The sequence below is a fragment of the Microcaecilia unicolor genome, chromosome 5, assembly GCF_901765095.1.
Source record: "Microcaecilia unicolor chromosome 5, aMicUni1.1, whole genome shotgun sequence".
In the NCBI taxonomy this organism is placed as follows: Eukaryota; Metazoa; Chordata; class Amphibia; order Gymnophiona; family Siphonopidae; genus Microcaecilia; species Microcaecilia unicolor.
In genome coordinates, this window is record NC_044035.1 from 157893469 (window position 1) to 157906787 (window position 13319).

Here is a 13319-nt window from a genome sequence, read left to right on the forward strand (position 1 = left end):
ATTTTTCTATATTCTCATAAAGCACTGATACAGTAATTAAATATAGTGTGCTCATAAGCAAATGGAACGACTACAGATCTAAATGGATCTTTTTTAAATGGATCATTTATGTCTCCATATTGTATTTTAATCATTGCACACTGAATTGATACATAGGTTTAGCATTCATAATATCATACTGTGTCATTGTTTAAAATTATATTTCCTTTCTTGTTGTGCAGTTCATGAATCTAACCCAATAAGCATATCCATAAACAAATTAACTTATCTCTATGGACATGCTTGTTGTTAGGTTCACGAACTGCACAATAACAAAGTATGATATTATGAATGTTGAGCATATGTATCGATTCATGTCTATATTGTATTTTAATCATTGCAAGCAAAAAGATCCATTTAAAAAAAAAAATCCATTTAGATCTGTGGTGGAGAAGGGACTGACTTCCTCAAACAGGGAGACAAGAAGAATAAGGGATACTGCTGGGTGAGCAGAAACTGCCTAGAGTAGTGAGAGTGGGAGCCAGGAGAACCTCACTTTTGGTAACAGAATCTTGAAGCTGTGTGACTGAATCAAGGGTCAGTCTAAAGTGAGCCTGTTTAAGAGAGAAAAGTGTGAGGCTCGGTGTTCATTTGTAGTGGCAAAACCTACTACTACTACTATTAATCATTTCTATAGCGCTACAAGGCATACGCAGCGCTGTACACCATACACAAAAAGACAGTCCCTGCTCAAAGAGCTTACAATCTAGATAAAACCTCCTGGTCCGGGTGGGACAGACTTACTTTCAACACCGCTTGATTGGATAAAAGGATTTTGGGTGGTTTGTTTCCCAGTGGAGCAGTAACTTTAACTAACACTGTGAATATAGACACTTGCGTATTAATTTTTTTTTTTAACTCTAGTTCCTATTTTTTGGAATTTGATTGAACTTTCACTGAGTTGGCATTTTTCCTTTCCCCAGTTCAGTAAAGCTTTTGATAAATTTTAACCCTTGCTAGTGTGGGGTTATTTTTTCCTCCTTGAGTGGAGGAGCTTCAGAAGGTGGTGGGATTGACCCTCCAGCCTTCTGGAGATACCTCCAGCCCCGGCCTGTGCCCTAACCTGTACTCAACTTTGTGTATGTAGCCTGGTGTGTGCTATGCTGGGAGTGAGACTATATCTGGGATTGAAAATCACATGGTTCTGGGTTACACTATTATCTTCAGTTGGATCCTTCTTCCATTTTCTAAAGGATATTCTCTTAACTGTAATAGCCTCCTTCACCTCACTTTTTTACCGTGCTGGCTGTCATCTGGCCTTCCGTCCACCTTTTTTAACACATGGAATATATCTTTTCTGGGCTTCCAGGATGGTATTTTTGAATGACATCCATACCTGATGTAAATTTTTTACCTCTGCAGCTGCTCCTCTAATGTATTGGATTCCCGTGTGTACTTATTTCAGTTATTATATCAAATTTGATTATGTTATAATCACTGTTATCATGTGGCCCAGCACTGTTCTCTCATGCACCCGATCATGTTCTCCACTAAGGACTAGGTCTAAATTGTTCCCCCTCTTGTTGGTTCCTGAACCAGCTGTTTCTTAAAGCAGTCCTTGATTTCATCTAGGAATTTTACCTCCCTAGCATGCTCTGATGTTACATTTATCTAGTCAATATCAGGGTAATTGAAATCACCAATTTTTATTGTGTTACCGAGTTTGTTAGCCTCCCTGATTTCTGATAACATTTCTTCATCTGTCTGTTCATCCTGGCCAGGTGGACAGTACACTCCTATCACTATCTTTTTTCCCCTTTACACATGGAATTTCTATCTAGAGACATTCATCTTCTGAAAATCAATGCAAAACCGGATGCGCCCATCTGGTTTGGGTACCAATACAATGGGAGATGCCAAATAACTTGTGGACTCTTTGATAACTCCCAGTTTTAACATTTCAGCAACCTCCTTCGCCACCGCTTGCTGCCAGGCTTCCGAAATTCAATAGGGACGCTGCCGGACTACAGTGTTCTGTAGATCCCCTAGACTCCCTCACACTCCCCTACTTTTAACATCAAGGGGGGTCCTCCTTCTAAGGGGCTTCCTGTCGATAGTGGGGTCATTGGTGATATTAGTCTCCCGTAACCACAAGTAGATATGTATCAAATTCTGCAATCTTAGCAACCAATTTGGAGAAAAATTTATGTGAATAAACATTAGGAGCCATATACATTGCAGAGAGCTGTTTTTCGTCTCCAGAGTTCCCCTGCTATGTTTAGGAAACGGCCATCTGAGTCTTGGAAGATGATATGGGGCATGAGGGTCAGGAGTTTGTTTACAAGAATTGCCACTCCACCTTGACTGCCACTAGACGCTGCTGCAAATATATTAATTACCCACCCAGACCTTTTTTAACCAAATGTGCGCACCCTCCGTTAAGTGTGTCTCCTGCATAAACACTATATCTGCGCCCTCTCTGCACAGTGATTGGAGAACTTTTGTTCTTTTTATTGGCAAATGCAGTCCATCTACATTAAGTGAAACTATGCACAGTTCAGCCAATTCCCTGCTTAAAAATTAGTATATATCGCACTTTGTTCTTTTTCAAAAAAGCTACCCAAGTGCCTCCCAGCAGAGCACCAAGGAGGAACAGGTAATTGTGAATCCCCTGCAATAAGTCAGACCAGCACAGACAGTAAGAGCACTACCCTTCCTCCCTCCCTGATAATATCCTTGAACTCCCATATCCCACACACTTATAAAAGATACACATATAAATACCCACCATTCATACCTCCCTCCCATACTCACTCGCACATTCCACATCCTTCCCATATTACTTCACCTCCCTCCCCTTACTGACTTAAGATCTCATTTTAAGATCCATGCACCTCCGCCTATCACCCCCACCCCATATGCCCCAAATTAACATAATAATAATGAAAATTTTATCCAAAGGATTATGCACATGAATATACATATAGGGAACATGAAGATAACCAAAGCGCCACAAGACAGACTAATCTTCGGATCATCTAAGTTCATTCTAGGGCTGCATTAGTGATTTATAAGGCCCAATATCCACGGATGATGACACCCCACAGCACAGCAGCCTATTAGCCCACAGCTGTAGAATGAGTCCTCAAAGTTAGTACATTATTGTCCCTCTGTACTTTGCGAATCCAGCAGGGGAAGCAGTTCCCTAATCATGATGTATCCAGCGGGAGGCCTGTGACTGATGAAGTATCTGCGGATCTAGTGCAATCCAATAAGGGTCACACCTAAAAGGCTGGCAATTCCAGCAAGGCAAGTAACTTAGAGCATATTACCAATCCTGCAGAAGGGATACCACAACAGACTAGTAGGATGCAAGTTGTTTCATAGCAGACCATTGCAAAAACTAATTCCTAAACAGTGATTCCTTTCAAGGCAGAGATGAGAGCGCAATCTATAGTGAAAGATAAAAACGAAGTGGTAACCAACTCAGAGGCATATGTTTCTCCACCAGTTCCAAGTTAAGTAAGTTCTGCAGAGCTCAAAGCATCAGGCAAGTTGGCCCACGAAAGCTTTCAGCTGTGTAGGAGATGTAAAAGTCAAAACTTTGTTCTCGTAGTACAGTTTCTCAAGTCAGTCCTGGAGTACCCCCTTGCTAGTCAGGTTTTCAGGATATCCACAATAAATATGCATAAACTTGATTTGCATACACTGCCTCCATTATATGCAAATCTCTTTCTTGCATATTCATTGTGGATATCCTGAAAACCTGACTGGCAAGGGGGTGCTCCAGGACTGACTTGGGAAACACTGTCATACGTAGTAGAGTCGTACCTTTGCAGGAAATTGCAATGAGAAACGAATCCCTTTATCATACAGCTGCATGCAGTATGGTGCTAATGCACGCTGCTGTTCTGACACTCTAATAGAATAGTCTTGGAAGATCAAAATTTTTGATGCATGATTTTCTAGAGCTCTTCGCATTTTATATGCAATGCGGGTAATAGCTTGGCACGGTTTCCCATCAGCCTGACACATCGCAACACTGGCCAAATTCAAGCAAGAAATAGCAATAGGCAAAAGCATACTTCTCCTCCAATATGACATGTCTAGTGCATTCGACATGGTAAACCATAATATACTATTAAGACTCCTAGACTACTTTGGGATTGGTGGAAACATACTCAGCTGGATCAAGGGCTTCCTAACCACCAGAACATACCAAGTGAAATCTAACTCAAACATATCACTACCATGGAAAGCAGATTGTGGTGTACCTTTAAGGATCACCACTATCATCAATCCTCTTCAACTTAATGATGACCCCGCTAGCAAAGTCCCTATCCACCCAAGGCTTCAACCTATTCATCTATGCAGACGACGTTACAATATGCATGTCACGTCTCCCTCAGACTTACCCTATTTCTGGGAATCAGTGTCTGTGCTGGTTTCTGTCTACTTCTGAGTTGGCTCTATTTCTGTCTCTGGGTGCTGGCCACTTCCAGCATGGCGCTGATTGCCTCAGTATACTGCACCTGTGTGGGTTTAACCTCTCTGTGCTTCAGTATACTGTTCCTGAGTTAGCTCTATCTCTGTCTCTGTGGGCTGGCTGCTCTAATGGCTTCACTACTCTACACTTGTGTGTATTGGGCCTCTCTGTTCCTCAGTGGGCTGTTCCTGAGGTAGCTCTGTCTCAGGCTGGGTGGGCTGGCTGCTTCCAGCCTGACACTAATTACCTCAATAGACTACACCTGTGTGGGTTAGGTCTCTCTGGGCTTCTGTATGCTCCTTGCCTGTGGCCTGAAGGGGTGACCTCATCTGTCAGGGCCTTCTTAAGGAACTGGTGTTCTGGTCTTCAGTGCCTTTGCATTGCCAATGCCTACGCAGTGCCTTAGGTCCCAAGGTTAGTGTGCTGTTTGCACAGTTAGCTTTCCTTGTCTTTTCTTGTGGGCTTCCAGCTCTTCCGCTTTGCTAGTTACTATCACCTGTGGGCCTTGCCTTCTGGCTCAGGGTATTATTGATTGTAGGCTTTCTGCCTAGTCTATTACTTACCTGTGGGCTTCTTGCTTTCCTGCTCTTGGTATTATTGCTATGTGGGTTTTCAGCCCTTCTGTGTCTATTGTTCTGTGGGCTTCCAGCCCTTCTGTGCCCATTGCTCTGAGGGCCTCGAGTCTATCTGTGTATATCCCTTTTATCTGTGGGCTTCCAGGCCTTCTGGCTGTATTACTGCGGCCTGGGGGTTTCCAGCCTTTCTGTGAATATTATTCTCTGTGGGCTTCTAGCCTTTCTGTTATCCCTGTGCAGTGGCTCTACTCCCTGTCTGAGGTTGGTTAGCGGCTGATGCTGCAGCCATTTCTCTCCTTTCTATCTGTTAGCTACTGTAGCTCCAGTCTAACCCTTCCTCTGGCAAGCGTATCTGTCATTCCCATTCCCTTGAGCTTAGCTTGTATGTAGCTCCTGTATCCTGCTTCTCAAGCCTGAACCCTGCTGTAGGACGTTGTTCCTGGATTCCTTGTTGCTTGCCTCTTCAGCTCCAGCCCAGCCCAGCCACTCCAGTCCTGTCTACGTCAGCCCGTCTTAGGGTTGCCTGTTTCCTGTTGGGTGGTTTTGCCTGCTGCTGCCACCTCCGTGACAGCAGCCCAAGGGCTCACATTTCCCCGAGAGACCTGACAGAATACAAAGGCCCTCGAGAACGCGACAATGCATTCCTTTCAAACATGACCTCACAGAAATCACCAACGAAATCAATCGCAGCATGAACATCATGACCGCATGGGCAACTCTACAAGTGAACTCTACAACCAAGAAAATGTTCCACTCAATGTGGAAACTCAAACGCGTGAAACCATTCTTCCCGAGAGAAATATTCTGCAACCTAGTACAATCAATGGTACTAAGCCATGCTGACTACTGCAATGGAATCTATGCTGGATGCAAAGAGCAGATCATAAAGAAACTTCAGACTACTCAAAACACAGCAGTCAGACTCATATATGGCAAAACGCAGTTTGAAAGCGCCAAACCCCTCCGAGAAAAATTGCACTGGCTCGGCTCCTGGTCTCTTGGAATGCGCACTCCCTTGTTGGGCATACCCCGCAGAATTACAGTCCTGTTTCAAGTTTGATACTTACTGAAAGGTATGTGAAGCCGTTTTAATAATGACTTATGGACTTTTCTTTTAGGAAGCTATCCAAACCTTTTTAAACCCCGCTAAGTTAACTGCTTTTACTACATTCTCTGGCAGTAAATTTGAGAGTTTAATTACACGTTGAGTGAAGAAATATTTTCTCCGATTTGTTTTAAATTTACTACTTTGTAGCTTCATTGTGTGCCCCCTAGTCCTAGTATTTTTGGAAATAGTAAACAAGCGATTCATCGCTACCTGTTCCACTCCACTCATTATTTTATAGACCTCTATCATATCTCCCCCTCAACAGTCTTTTCTCTAAGCTGAAGAGCCCTAGCTGCTTTAGCCTTTCCTCCTAGGGAAATTGTCCCATCCCTTTTATCATTTTTGTTGCTCTTCTCTGTTCCTTTTCTAAATCCACTATATCTTTTTTGAGATGCAGTGACCAGAATTGCACACAGTATTCGAGATGCGGTCACACAAAGGCATTATAATGTCCTCATTTTTGTTTTCCATTCCTTTCCCAATAACATTCTATTCTATTCGCTTTTTTAGCCACCTCCACACATTGAGCAGAGGGTTCTCCCATTAGCCACACTACTTCTCTTTCCTCAGTAAAGAACCCTATTCTCCCCCTTCCTCATCTAGCATCCCATCTCTCTCTCTTCCTCCCCCCCACCCCCTTGAGTCCTTCTTCTTCTAGTGCACCTTACCCACCTCCCCCTCCTCTTCTCTTTGACTTTTTCCCTATTCTTCTCACATAATTTACACACCAGGTACCCTGCTGTGGTCTGTATCCCACCCTTCTTGGGCTTTCTCAGAAAAAAATAGCTACAGTTCAGCAGCTGTAGTTATTTTTTCAAAACATGCAATCGGTTTCCAAGATGGCGTTTTGCACACGCACCTGAGTGAGCTACCTGAGGACGCTGTGGACTGTTGCCTCTTGCGGTTCCCTCGTCTCGTCGTTGCCGATGGGAAAGCGGAGGGGGAAGGTGAGGGAGCTTCCCTCGGCTCCTGGGCCTTCGTCGGCATTGAGGCAATCGATTTTGCAGTTCCCCAGGACGCTGCCGGGACCTCTATGCACGTCGTCTCCTTCTACAACTGTCGACGTGCCGACGTCGATGGGAAGCGGAGACGGGGTTTCTTTGAGCCCCGAAGACCGCAGGGATCCTCCACAGCCAGGAAGTGAATTACTCGCCGCAGCCCAGTCAGTATCCGAAACCGAAGGGGTAAACTCGGAGCTGACAGAGGGGAGGACAGCGGCGAATTTGAGTGGGACCTCGGACCCTGCATTTTCGGCCGAATTGGCCTTAAAGGTACTGCCGCAAGGTATTGTTAATAGACTCTCTCGTACCGAGATCCCACCACACTCCCTTTTGCCATCAGGTGGAATAAGCAAGCCCTCTATTGTGACACTTGAGTCACTGTGGGATATGGTATATAACACCCACTCCTCTATGCAAAGTATGCTAAAAGAAAATACTAATGATATTAAAACTCTTTCAGAAGCAGTTCTGATTCAGGCACAGGTGACAGCACAGCAGTCCTCTAAGATTGAAAAAGTGGATACCAAAATTCAAGAAATGGGGTCTTTGGAATCCGCTTTGGTTAAGGATAATAATTTTTTACATAAACGTTTGGAATACCTTGAAAACCAGTCTCGGAGACTTAACCTTCGATTTCTCAATTTCCCCAAGTCTCCCTTAATTTCTTCAATAGAGATGGTGAAAAAATATATGATTGACATTCTGGGAATGGACAAAGATTCATTGCCTCCCATAACTCGGGCCCATTACATCTGGAATACTAGGGGGACATTGGGAGTGCTGGAGCCGGATCGGAATGCAGTGTTAAGACTTTCCCTGAGGCATTTAGATGAACTGTTTATGGGCTCCAAGGTTAGGATTTTTCCTGATCTTTCTAGGCCGACACAAGCGAGACGTAGGGCCTTTTTGGAACTCCGTCCCAGAGTAGAAGCCTTGAAAGCTATTTTTGTTTTACGTTTTCCTTGTATATGTACTGTTCTGCTTGAGGGCAAACAATTTCAATTTGTAGACCCTAAACAGCTTAAAGAATTTCTAGATGCTAGAGTTGAAGTGACTGTTACATGCCCTCCTACACAGCAGGCTGGAGTCTGAATTTAGAGGTAGCAAGTGTGTAATAATAATCTAATATTTTTGCTTTTTTTCCTTTTCTTGGAATCTTTTTTTTCTTTAGTTGTGGACGGAAAAAAGTGTTTATTGTTTCCTTATATTACTTTGTGTAAAGAATTTCTTTTGTTATTTGAATGTGAATTGCATAATCACATTGTTGTGTGAACTATTAAATGATTAATAAAGGATAATTAAAAATAAATAAATAAAAAACCTGCAGACAAGACCAGCCCTTCCACTAGGTGGGCAGCAGAGCTTAGGAGTGGCAGCAGCATAGTGCCTTGCCCCACTCTGCTGTTACCATCACTAACCTACTTTTGCCTGGGTCTCCCTCAAGCATTGCAAATTGATATGTATGGCATGGGTATCTGCTAGATCCCGCCCCCTCTGGCGCAAACTTCCAAATTCAGTGTGCACATGTTAATATTCCTTTAAAAAATACAGTAATACTTAAATACTTTAGCACATGCAGTAAAAGTGATCTGAAAGTCAGAAGGCAAGACCATCCTTTGCCACAACTTTTAGAAACCATGTGTGCTATTGTTATATGGCAGAGATGGAGCATTTAACAGCCACCATGACTGCAAGCAAATGGCTTTGTAAGTAAATTACAGTCAGATCAGCTGTTGCAGACTTTCACTGTCCAACCAAATTAGACATTCACCTCTGTCTTCCAAGGAGGCTTGCATAGCATGGTTCTTGCTGTTTTATTAATCTTGAGTGCTCTTAATGTGAAGCACATAGATCTTCCCTGTCGTTATGGGATGCTTTTGTGCTTTTAGGCATTTATCTGCTTGATTTGATTGCCCATCAGACAGTAATGAGACGAAAGTGCCTAACCTTTTAAATATATAAGTCTGAACAAATGAGTCCAATTCTCCAGGAATCAACTACAACAATTTCTTTAATGAATGAGCTTGGAACAGCATTGTCTCTGTCTCTAGCTTCTAGGGAGCCAGTTGCTGCATGTGAGTTCAAGCATTGTTACAGGGACCATAACACTTTACACAAAGAATTACATGCCATGCCTTTGGTATAAAATATGCAGTTAGGTGTATGGGTGCGTACTCTCACAGCGTGCCATTCATTGCGTTTCCATTGAGATTTACAATGTGGTTAATGGGGCTGTTTCATTTTGAAAAGGGAATACCGCCTTTCTAAGGTTTTTGCAACTACATTCAAAGCGGTTTACATATATTCAGGTACTTATTTTTGTACCAGGGGCAATGGAGGGTTAAGTGACTTGCCCTGAGTCACAAGGAGCTGCAGTGGGAATCAAACTCAGTTCCCCAGGATCAAAGTCCACTACACTAACCACTAGGCTGCTACTCCACCCCAATGGTTAGTAAGGAACAACTTAAAATTATCTCAAGAGGAACCAAAATGCAAGAGAATGTGTTGGGAGATCCTGTCCCCCCCCCCCCCCCCCCCCCCAGAAGTTATATTAGAAGGCATGAGCTGGTAGAGGAGGGAAGGCCTCGGAGCAGGCCTGTGGAAGATCCTCCTTGCAGCTTCATAAGGTAGAGAGATGGGGAGGGAGGAAGGAAGGAAGACAGGAAGAGATGCCAGACCAATGGTAGTCACATTTTTTTTTAACCGTGGGAGCTAGGTTTTTTACTGCTCCTGCGGGGTGGTAATAAGGAGCAGCAGGACCTCAGTGTCCTTGTGGCCAGGAAGATGCACTTCTCAAATTCAAATGTCCTCTGTCTTCTATTACTGACTGGTTGTCCTGAGCAGAATGACCCAGTATTCTGCAAGAGGTAGGATAAAGTAGCAGCATGCTCAGGTGGCTGTTCCAGTACTGCTGAGAGATGAAAGTGAGGATGGGATATTTTTGATACTTCAGGGGGGGAAAGGTGAGACGTGTGAGAACAAGGATGAGGGAAAGTATGAGAGGTAAGAATTTGTGATGAGAGCAATGGAAGGCAGTAAAAAATGAGGTTGAGTCCTCCCTCCCACACTACTCCCATCTAGCATTACCCCTTCCCTTCCCTTTCGTAGTCCAGCATCTCTGTGATGCTGCAATGGCAGTATATCAAGAATTAATAATCTAATCCTATTCTTGTTCCTATTCATAAGACACCTATGTAGGTCAGTCAGGACCCACATAAGAGTATCTGGCCAGCCCCCAGCCAGAAGAGCATTGGGTCCCCTGATTCAGATCCCACCCCCCTCTCTCCCTCCCTCCCCCCCCCCCCCCCCCCAGCATCATATCTCTCCCCAATTAGGATCCCATTTGGCCTACCTTTGAAATCCCTGAAATCTAGGGGGCAAAAGGCAGTTGCAATCCCCACTCACTCCTACCCATCACAGCTCCTGCATCAAAATGGCTGCTGCAACCTCAAGTGGCAGTTTTGCGATACTACCACTAATAACCGTGAGACTGCAGCTAGAAGTCACAGCATCCAGTTTGATGAAGGAGCCATGATGGCTAGGAATGAGTGGGGATCATTCTTGCCCTTTGACCCCTAGACCACCAGGGACTTTAAAGGGAGGCCCATAGGGGATGAGGGGACCCTAGTTGAGAGCTGTGCTGTTAGAGAGGGAGGGGGATTCCAATACTATTCATGGGAAGGGGGTCAGGTGAGGGAGACCACAGCAGTGGCATTCCTGTGTTGGCTGCCACCTGGAGTGGATTGCCACTGCACCCCCCCCCCCCTCCCGGTGCATCACCTCCCTAGCGCATCGCCTCCTGGGGGTGCAGGAAGCAGGCACCCCCTTGTGGCGTGCACCCAGGGCGGACCGCCCCACCCTTGGTACATCACTGGATCACAGGACTTCAGACCTCTACCCAGGCTTATGTTCAGTGGCAGAACCTGGATAGCTAACTAGGCAAAGATAGGACCGCATAAAAAGCAATCCTGTCTGTCTGGTTAGCTATCCAGGCACCAGATCTGAATATTGCCAGTACCCAAATAAGTTCTGACTCTGCCTAGGCTCCGCCCCTGGATCACCCCAACATGGCCCAGATAGTGCAGGGGCAATTAGAGCTGATATTCAGTGGCATAAATCAGAGTGGAGGAGTAGCCTAATAATTAGTGCAGCAGGCTGAGAACCTGGGGAATTGGGTCCGATTTCCACTACCGCTCCTTGTGACTCTGGGCAAGTCACTTAACTGTTCATTGCCCTAAGTAAAAAACAAAAAACAAACTTAGATTGTGAGCCCACTAGGGATAGAGAAAGTACCTGCATATAATAAATGAAAACCACTTTGGTTGTACCACAGAAAGGGTACCGTATTTTTCGGACTATAAGACGCACCGGACCATAAGACGCACCTAGGTTTTAGAGGAGGGAAATAGGAAAAAAAAATTTTTCCTTTTTCCCTCCTCTAAAACCTAGGTGCTCCGGTGCGTCTTGTCCGAATCCCTCCCTCCAAGTTCGGGATCGCCCTCCCCCCAGCCCTGTCACCACTTCTCCCTACTCACGCGATCTTCCCTGGTGGTCTAGTGACGTCAGGGCAGGAAAGAGCCCCCTCTTTCCTGCCCAGCACGCTGCTCTCCATCCTCCTGTATGCATTGCTGCCTGACGGTCTCGGCGAGATTCAAAATGGCCGCCGAGAATTGAAGTCTCGGCGGCCATTTTGAATCTCGCCGAGACCGTCAGGCTGCATACAGGAGGATGGAGAGCAGCGCACTGGGCAGGAAAGAGGGGGCTCTTTCCTGCCCCTACGTCACTAGACTACCAGGGAAGATCGAGTGAGTAGGGAGAAGTGGTGACAGGGCCGGGGGGGGGAGGAGGTAACCCTGACGGCGATCCCGAACTCGGAGGGCGGGCGGCCTGCCTGCCAGCCAGCCAGCCAGCCAAATCTACCTTCGGACTATAAGACGCACCCCCCATTTTCCTCCCAAATTTGGGGGGGAAAAAGTGCGTCTTATAGTCCGAAAAATACGGTATATCAAATCCATGACCCTTTATCTGCTGCTGGCTTAGACATGGAATTTGAACCATCCAAGCCGTACATATAATCTACACGTGTGACACAGATTTACGGGGTCTTATGTGTACAGTTTATATGTTGAAGCCCTGACATTTGCAGTTTCTTTGTGTAAGTATACTTGCACTTACACATCTAAGGCCCAATATTTAAAGGAGAGGCTCCTGGACATTTAAATTAGCCCCCAATGTGAAACCAGCTGTTCTGGGGGTGGAGTCAGCACTTAGCCGGTTAAGTGCCAATATTCAGCACTTAACTGGCCAATGCAACCCCATAAGTAGGACCGCACAAAAGTCAGTTCTATCTTTATGGTTCACCGTAGCCGTTTAAGTGACAAGTATCACACTAAATCGGCTGTGTTTTTGCTGCTTCCATATACCCGGAAATTCAATGCCGGAGCCCAGACATACTACTACTACTTAACATTTATAAAGCGCTACCAGGGTTACGCAGCGCTGTACAATTTAACACAGAGGACAGTCCCTGCTCGAAGGAGCTTACAATCTAAAGGACAAAAAAGTGCAGTCAATCAAATTGGGTCAGTCTAGATTTCCTGAATAGATGAATAATGGTTAGGTGCCGAAAGCGACATTGAAGAGGTGGGCTTTGAGCAAGGATTTGAAGATGGGCAGGGAGGGGGCTTGGCGTATGGGCTCAGGGAGTTTATTCCAAGCATAGGGTGAGGCGAGGCAGAAAGGGCGAAGCCTGGAGTTGGCGGTGGTGGAGAAGGGTACTGAGAGGAGGGATTTGTCCTGTGAGCGGAGGTTACAGGTAGGAGCGTAAGGGAAGATGAGTGTAGAGAGGTAATGAGGGGCTGCAGATTGAGTGCATTTGTAGGTTAATAAGAGAAGCTTGAATTGTATGCGGTACCTGATCGGAAGCCAGTGAAGTGACTTGAGGAGAGGGGTGATATGAGCATATCGGTCTAGGCGGAAGATAAGACGCGCAGCAGAGTTCTGAACGGATTGAAGGGGGGATAGATGGTTAAGTGGGAGGCCAGTGAGGAGTAGGTTGCAATAGTCAAGATGAGAGGTAATGAGAGAGTGGATGAGAGTACGGGTGGTGTGCTCATAGAGGAAAGGGCGGTTTTTGTTGATGTTATAGAGAAAGAAGCGACATGGCTTGT

General features: G+C 45.3%; 1 protein-coding gene across 5 annotated transcripts in view; it reads left to right on the forward strand.

The window, feature by feature from the left end:
- Window positions 1-13319, forward strand: part of MICU1 (mitochondrial calcium uptake 1) — a 407340-nt gene that overhangs the window by 367730 nt on the left and 26291 nt on the right. The gene's annotated exons all lie outside the window — the stretch shown is intronic.